The following is a 9493-nucleotide window of genomic DNA, read 5'->3' as shown; positions in this document are numbered from 1 at the left end:
GGGAAGTGACGAGCATCAATATTGATCTATGGATTCTCTCTAAGTAAAATTTTCATCTTGACGCGGTAGGGCACGTTTTGTAAGATGATTATGATTTTCTATTTTTCCCATCATTTTGTGCACTACCACTTTTATTGTATATAATAGACTTGCACTATTGGGGTGAACCACAAGTCTTTATTTAAATAAAGGTAATCGATTCAAAGAAAAATATTAATATATTGACTATGTGGTTTGTATACACAGCTTTTTGTCCAGGCAGGGTCGGTCCAAAATATGCGCTGCCTCTGAAGGTGCCCACACACATACCGACTTTTCATCCAATTTGTCCGATTTCGACGAATCGTGACGACAGATCACGTAAAAAATGGCCAAATTGTGGCAAGAGTAGACTTGATCACGATGCTCGTCCCAGCTCGACGTACCTTGCATCTTCAGATCTGCCGTGCTGTAGGGCAGATTAGCCAATCTGGGATACAATGCACTGGCTGCAAGATAGATGTTAAGTCAGATTGGACATTTTTAACTCCAAATCGTGACCACGACTGCCAGGGAGAGTACAGGGGAAATCGTGTACATCGGCTGATTGGGAGCAAGTCGGTATGTGTGTGGGCACCTTAAGCCAATGCAAAACTCCCCTGCTCTTATTCACACAGGACTCATTCTGTCCAGATATGTTCACTTGCTAATGAAGAAAAGTCAAATACCTGCATCACGTGCATTATTTGTGGATTTATTTTGCATTCATTGGACATGGGCCTTCAAACTGCAATAAAGAGGTGCAACAATAAATGTATGACACTCTGGGCGCACAACTCTGCTGCAGATGGAATAAATCTCATCGGTATCACCCACCGACTACTAATGAAATGTTATATAGAGAGGTTTAGAAAATAATTCCAACACTGCTCTGAGTACTAAAGAAAAAATTGGTGAATAGTGATGATAAAGTATAACAATTTAATCACATAATACACAGTAAAATCACATAAATCCCTATGGGAATAGATAAAGATAAAGTGCAAATTGCACACAAATATAATAAAGTGCAGATGAGACCGCATACAAATATAACACCACCCTGGGATGAAAATAGGGAGTGTTCAATAAAATGCAAAGTGGAGCAAGCCGTCACATACCCAGTGAATAAGCACTGTGATCCCTAGGTAACCGGTCCTGGGATCATCCGGAATCTCCTAAGGGGTCAAGCTTAGGGTCCCAATGCTTTCAAATAAAGGTGTTTCTTGCTTCCAGGGCAGAGATGATGCAGGCATCCAATACGTGATTAAATTGTTATACTTTATCATCACTATCCACCAATTTTTTCTTTAGTACTCAGCGCAGTGTTGGAATTATTTTCTAAACCTCTCTATATTGCAATAAAGAGGTGGCTCCCAATTCTCTGTGAATTCCCTTAGTGATTGGGGGATATTCAGTTAAGCACAAACTCTGGTTGGAGCGTTGCGCAAAATAAATAAGCAATATTTGCACATCACACAAGGCTCCTCGTACTTCATCAAAATCTCCCCCTTAGGTATTGTGGTTCCGAAAAAATGGCCTATAGCAGAGGTTCCCAAACTCGGTCTTCAAGGCCCTTTAAAAGTCCAGGTTTTAAGGATATCCATCCTTAATCACAGGTGACTTAATTAGTACCTCAGTCAATTTGATTTAACCACCTGTGCTCAACCATGGATATTTCTAAAATCTGAAGTGTAACGATGCACCATGTAGGGCGACTGCCGATCCGTCGCGTGGTACCCGCTGACCGCACGATATGCCGGCTCCTCCCTCCACCATCTGAATGGGATCGTACATCGCAGAAAGATCTGGGGATTCGATTTACAATCCCGAGGGAGCATGCAGCACGATATCAGGTACAATATCGTGCCCATACACGGCACAATATAGCACCTATATTGTGCCGTGTTGGCCGCCTTAAGGCTAGTTTCACACAGAACGTTTAGTCCGTCCGGAAAAAAACAGACTGACGGATGACTTCTTTTCAAATGCAATGGATTTTATTCGGATGAAACAAGCATTGACTACAAGGCCACCGGACGTCTGAAATCTGTGTGTGTGAAAGCATGCATAACATTATGTGAGGCACTAAGGGGGTCATCCAGACCCGCTCGCGAGCAAAGGACGCACGCAAGCGGGTCGATGTTGCCCCACCTCGCATGCGCATGACGGAGGGAGCTCCGTCGTGCGCATGCGCGAGACCTGGACAGCGACGGGGTCTCCGTCGCTCCGGGTCTCGCACCATGTTGATTGACAGCACGCCCCCTTTGGTGGGCGTGCCGGGGGCGTGGCTGCCAGACGGAGGCGTTCCCATGGGAACGCCTACCGTCTGAAGCCGGCCCCACTGACATCACTAGTGATGTCAGTGGGAGTGATTTTGGCTCTGATAGAGCCAAAATCACTCCTGGGCTTGCGGCAGTGAGACCCTACCGCAGGGTCTCGTCGCAAGCCCGATGGTCGCGATGGTCAAAGACCATCGCGACCATCTTTTTGGCCGCTCGCATATGCTGTGGGTGGTCACCCACAGCTATGCGAGCGGCGAGGAGGCCGCTCCATTTTCAGGTAGTAGGGCACTGATTCAGAGCGAGCGCTCTGGTCAGAGCGTTCAGCTCTGAATCAGGCCCTAAGTTCTGGAGACGACACGTCACGGCCCCCGTCCTAGTCAGCAGTTATCACGGCTGTAACACGGCGACCATGCCGTGTTCGTGCAGTGTGAAAGCCCTAATGCATTTGTAACTTCCAATTAAATGAAACAACGGGTAAAAAAATTTAGTTTTTTTGCCGGATGGATAAATCCGTGAAATAGCCCTTAGGCTGCCTTCAGCACCGCAATTGGGAACCTCTGTCCTATACACTATAGATTGCATCATCTATAGATTGTAAGCTCTTGTGAGCATGGCCCTCTCCCCTTTGTTATAAGGAGGAGAGACGGATGCTCACACCGAAATCAGTCTATGGAGAGACACAATGCAGGGCACATGGCCATCATAGCAGCGTGGATAACCGAATAGGGATGGGGGGGGACAGAACATTCTTTACTTTCACCCATCTAAAACGTAACAATATACCAAACTGGACACCCAAGCAAAATGAGAAAAGTCCTATAGTGCTCACACTGGCCCTGATTCAGAGCCGGACGCTCTGACAGAGCGCCCGCTCTGAATCAGGGCCGTCCCTGCTCCTTTTTGGAGCGGCCTCCTGGCTGCTCGCATAGCTGTGGGTGACCACCCACAGCTATAGCGAGCGGCCAAAATGATGGTCGCGATGGTCAAGACCATCGCAACCATCGGGCTTGCGACGAGACCCTGCGGTAGGGTCTCGCTGCCGCAAGCCCAGGAGTGCTTTTGGCTCTATCAGAGCCAAAAGCACTCCCACTGACATCACTAGTGATGTCAGTGGTGCTGGACCCAGACGGTAGGCATTCCCATGGGAACGCCTCTGTCTGGGCAGCCACGTCCCCGGCACGCCCACCAAAGGGGGCGTGCTGTCAATCACCATCGACAGCACGCCCCCTTTGGTGCGAGACCCTTAACGACGGCTTGGCCGTCGTTATTCGGGTCTCGCGCATGCGCACGACAGAGCCACCTCCGTCGTGCGCATGTGCACTTGGGCACCATCGACCCGCTTGCGAGCGCTCAGCGCTCGCGAGCGGGTCATATGCAGGCCCACTGTTCAATTTACAGACAAGCACGGTTCACATTTTAATCATATTTCTCTCACCTATGATTAGTTGAGAGACCATTCTGTCATATTCAACAAATCACCTCCATACACCTCTATCCTATAGGTTATTTTCACATAAATGGTTGTTTCACCAGTACTTGCTCCATCATGTGCATTGCTCAGATAGCCGAGTATTTCTCCATAGAGGTTGATGATCTCTATGCCAGCTTCCATTTTAAGGTGTCCACCTGTCAGATGCAGAACAGATGACAAAGAGAAATTATTATCTTCTGTTTGCATATACGCTACATAGCCAATAGTATGTTACACCCTTTCTAATTAGTGTGATTGGCCATTGTAGCCACACTCATTGTCATCAGGCACATACAATGAGGCATACAGCCATGCAATCTCCGTAGTCACACATGAGCAGTAGAATGGGCACTGTCATAGGATGCCGCCTTTCCAACAACTCAGTTTTTCACATTTCTGCCCTGCTAGAGCTGCCCCAGTCACCTGTAAGTGCTGTTATTGTGAGGGGCAGTGGCGTATCTATAATGGGTGCAGTGTGTGTTGGGCACACGGGCCCCCCGGGTCCAGGGGGGCCCCGCACACACTGCACTCATATTATTTTAGACTTACCTGTCCGTGGTCCCACGTCGGGTGTCTGCGCTATTCAGAACACCGGAAAATGTCCGCCGCGGCCATTTTTCCAGTGTTCTGCGCATGCACAGTAGACTCCGGGCACTAGAGTGTGCCCAGACTCTACTGTGCAAGCACAAAATACCTGAAAAATGGCCGCCACGGCCATTTTCCGGCGTTCTGCGCATGCGCAGTAGACTCCGGGCACTCTAGTGCCTGGAGTCTACTAAGGCTCCGGTAGCTGGCCAGCCGCGTCAGTCGGCTGCCGGCCACCGAGGAGAGAGGAGGGGGCCCCGCACAGAGAGTGCACACGGGCCCCCTCCTTTCTTAAGACACTCCTGGTGAGGGGAATTTGCCTAGGAGCAACAACAGCTCACAGAATGGGACCACCGAGAGCCAAAGCACATAGGGCCTGATTGAAAGTTGTAAACTGTGTCGATGTTTTCGCGATAATCTGCAATCTGGACATGCGTCTAAGTCGCACTGCGCATGTGTCAAGGTACATTACTGTAGTCACTCGTAGTGACGTTTTACTCGCAGTGTGATTGACAGTCAGGGAGCATCTGTGGGAGGTAATGGAGTGCTGGCAAAGAACGCAGGTGTGTCACGTCGGTGCTGTGTCACATCCTGCATCTGCGATCCCATAAGCAAAAAGAATTGTGTTCGGCGTCTCAGTACATGCGGCCAATCTGCGTGGCCATAGGGTTATGCAGAAGACCGATAAAGGATCTATGACCGATGCTGCATCTTTGTACTCAGATGCTTGGATTTGCATAGCCACAGGTGGGCTTCTCAGTGTATCTCCCAGTGTCTGCGAGATTTGCATTTTTTCGCACATCCACTGCATTAGCGTACAACACTAAATCAGGCCCATAGTGTGCTAAAAATCATCTGTCCACAGTTGCAACCCTCATTATCAAGTTCCAAAATACCTCTGTGTCACGCCTGAGGATTGGTTTGGATAGGAACAGGCATGGGAGGCTGAAGGAGAGATTGGAGGAGCGTGGGTAAACTTGGGTGGCTTTAACCAGGACCACCTCGTATATGTCATGACTAGGGTATCTCGGCATGCCGGCCGGCAGGTAATACCTGTGAGGATGCTATGGGGAGGGGCGTCTGGCGGTGGCGCTGGTGTCTGGCAGGGTGCATTGGCTGCGCGTAGTCCTGTGCGCAGGGCCGGTTCTATAATTACGCATGGTACGTGGCCGCGTAGGGCGCCACATAGTTAAGGGCGCCACGGCCGCGACCATGCTGATTTATGACTCCCCCAGCGGGAGCCGACATTGGGCGCACATGTACACTGCGGGCCGGGGAGACTCGCTTTCCCCTTCCATCAGTCCCCGCACATCGCAGTCGCAGCACAGGGGGTGCGTACAGGCGCAGCGGCCCCGAGTGGCAGGGAGACGGGGTTGGGACTATGCATACGGGACGCGACACAGAGCGGTAACTTAGCTTGCTGCCTCAAGTCAGCTGACTGTGTTCACTCGCTACGTCATTGTACCATGTGACCCGAGCTGTAACCCAGTAGCGAGCAGCAGGCAGGATAGAGAAATAACATATGTAATGACAGTGACACTGATTGGGAGTCAATCGATGGCTCCAATCGATGGTTCCCAGTGATTACCATCGATGTCACAATGCAGCGATTCAGGAAGGTTAGCCACATCCCTCATGTCCAAGGGCTGCCTGCTGGTAAGATCATATAACACTGTCAGTGTCAGACTGACAGTGTTTGTCACAGTAAAATACAGACATATCAAGTGAAGAGGTGGTGGCCTGGGGCTGGGCTTAAACATGCTATTATTGTGGATTTTATTGATATATATCCTCACCAAAAATATCTTGACCCTAGGCTATCATATAGCTATATTTATTTTATAGATATACACCATTAGCATGTTTAAGCCATATAATTAGATAAATATGGCTATATGATAGCCAAGGGTCAAATTCTTTTTGGTGAGTATACATAATAGACATATCTACAGTATATATAGATATGGCTGTAGTGAGGCCATGCCCCATTTTTGGGCTTTAACAAACAAAAATCTGAGGTATACATTATATATACACTGTGTGTGTGTATATAAATATATATATATATATATATATATATATATATTTTTTTTTTTTTTTTTTTTTTTTTCACAAATACATGCAAGCAAGTGTTACTGTCTTCTTCACACTGATCTGGCAAAGTGGCAAGCTCAGCCGCCCTTAATGCACCTGCCATCATCGCTCGGCTGCCTTGACAAGAGTTCTCCTATTGGTTCTGTAAATTGTGGCCATAAGAGAGTTTATATCACTGCGATAAACGTTGTAGGGGGAAGGCATACTGTCATACTACTTCCAGAATGGTAGAGCTTATTTCTCCTTCTTGCTGGGGACCTGGAAGTGACGTGAGTGAGGGTGGAAGTGCAGTTCATGCCTATGAAAGACAGCTAAACAATTAAGTTGTCCCCAATAAATCAAGAAAGATGTCCCCTCGTGGGCTCGCTACGTTCGTCACATGGTTATATTCCCCCTCTATGCCCACTTGGATGACAGGGAATGACGCTGGATACTGGCTGATGACGGCAGGGTCCTCTCCGTGAAGGGGATTTAGACACTACCCTTCCAGAATATTGTGTGTATGTAGGGGGAGGGCATACTGTCACTCATTGTGTGTGTGTGTAAGGGGACATGTATCTGTCGCATTGTGTATGTGTAAGGGCATATGGTGTCACACTTTGTATGTAGGGGGAGGGAATGCTATAACTCATTGTGGGTGTGTGTGTGTATCTCTCACAGTGTGTATGTGTAAGAGGATATGTGTGTATTGGGTGAGGATGCTATCACATTCTGTGTGTGTAAAGGAGCGATGCTGACACATTTTGTAAGGGAGGTGGGCATGCTGTCACAGTGCACATTGTGTGCACCAAACTGCTGTCTACACTTGCCCCCTCCCTACCCCCAGTGCTGCCCTCCCTCCCTAGCCCCCAGCACTGCCCCAAACACCCTCCTTGCCCCCCAGTACTGCCCTAGTAGCTATCTACTCTTAAAATCTTCCTACTCCCAGTTCTGCCTGCCCCTAGCCCCCTCCTTGCCCCCAAACACTGTCGCAACCGCTGTCTGCCCTCACCCCCCCCTTAATATGTGATGGACATATAAGCTGTGGGTTAGAACCTTTAATTTCTCAAAGTGAGGGGCCCCTGGGACCCACAATTTTTTTCACTCCGCATGATCACTTATCATGTAAAGGCTCCTGCGATCATCCACCATTGCTGTCTTCCATGGACGTCCAGCCCTTTTTGTGTTGCAAGATGACCAGTGCTTTGTTCATTTCTTAGAATGTGCCACAGTGTTGATTTGGCCACTCCTATGGTCAGAGGCGGACTGGGCCGGGGGGCAGGGAGCCATGTGCCCCCCGGGCCGGTAACATTTTAGTGGTCCAGGGCCGCCCGCAGCTGTGCTCTGCATATACATAGCAGGCTTGGAAGGCCGTCGGCTGGGGCTGGTCCTCTGCTCCATCGGATGTCCTACCTCTTGCTCCGCCTCCTGTTCCCCGTGCTGAGTGCACGTCATCACCCTGGGCCCCCCCCTCGCAGCGGATCCTCCGGCCATTGATAATTGCAGTCACAGTGCAGTGCAGTACGAAGGAGGCTAACAGGGAGGCGGAGTCGGGGCAGGGGGCGGGGCTACACGGCAGTCAGAGACCAGGACAGCATCATGAAGGGAGAGAGGAGGTGATGGAGGAGACCGTAAAGTGAGTATACTGTACCCTGATTGGCTGTAAGGTGATAGAGAGGAAGGGGGGGGAGGTTCTGTGACTGTGTATGTATTTGTGTGTATAAGTGTGTATGTATGCGTCTCTGTATGCATGTATCTGTGTGTATATAAGTGTATCTGTATGTATGTGTTTATGTGTGTAACTGTGTATGTCTGTCTGTATAAGTGTGTGTATGTCTGTCTGTATAAGTGTGTGTATGTATGTCTGTATAAGTGTGTGTATGTATGTCTGTGACTATGTGTGTCTGACTCTATTTATGTATATGTGTGTGTATGTGATTATATATGGACTGTGTATGTGTATTAATTTGTGACTGTAGGTGTGTATTAGTGTGTAAACTGAATGTGTGTGTATTATTGTGTAACTATGTATGTGTGTATTGGTGTGTGACTGTGAATAAGTGTGTCTGTATGTATGTGTGTAACTATGTATGTATGTGTGTGTACGTGTATTAATTTGTGACTAAGGCCCTGATTCAGAGCCGCTCGTTACCAGCAGTACGCTCGTTGCGTTCCGATGTTGACTAACCGCGCATGCGTCGGTGTAACACTGCGCATGTGCGTACGGCAGATTGCGAGCTTATTTTGTCTCGTTCGTCAAATAGCGTACAGGAAGTGACATGTCAAATGTGATTGACAGAACAGGGCGTTTTTGGGTGTTGACGGGGGAGGAGATGGAAAAACGCAGGCGTGGCGAGGCGTTTTTTGGGCGTACATACATTAACAAATGCGAACGTCAAATGTGTTCGTACCAACTCATACGTCACTGGATGATCCTCTTTCCCTTCAAAATGCTCGCACAGCTTAGGGGCTGGATAACTCGACCACAGTGGCGATGGCCTTCTCCTCCGTCCCGGCACTCCACGATGTAGCATCGATTAATCTCGGCTTGTCAGAAAATCAATTAGTGTTTGATTGAAACCCGGCTTGGTATGTGTTTGGAAAGCAGTTTTTTTGGATAGCACAAAACCGAACGCAGGTGGAAATCATAGCTGCTAATGTCTGGATTACACAATCAATTAGCGTACATTTGTGGGGGTGTATTTTGGCCGCAATGTGTTGTTTTTGGACTATTGTAACAATAATGTCATCATGTTTAGGTTTGGTGCCTCATTTTGTGTTTGCAAGGTGATTTTTCCTCCTTAGGTAATGTTTTAAACGTTCCTTAACGAGCCCTTTTTTTCCAATGTGTAATTTTTTAGGTTGAACGTTGTTGGCTTGTGGGCCCGGATTAAATGTAACCCATTTTTACAATAATGTCAGAATACAAAGTCGTACATTTTTTGTAAATTTATTGGTATCCCCCAAAAAATAAATGCACATATTTAACCAAAACATTTTTGGCAGTGTTCATTCCACAATATTTATTAATTGTGCAAACAATAAATTTTTTGTAAACGGA

The sequence above is a fragment of the Taudactylus pleione genome, unplaced genomic scaffold (genome assembly GCF_031769625.1).
Source record: "Taudactylus pleione unplaced genomic scaffold, aTauple2 ptg000518l, whole genome shotgun sequence".
Lineage (NCBI taxonomy): Eukaryota > Metazoa > Chordata > Amphibia > Anura > Myobatrachidae > Taudactylus > Taudactylus pleione.
This window is presented reverse-complemented; position numbering follows the sequence as displayed.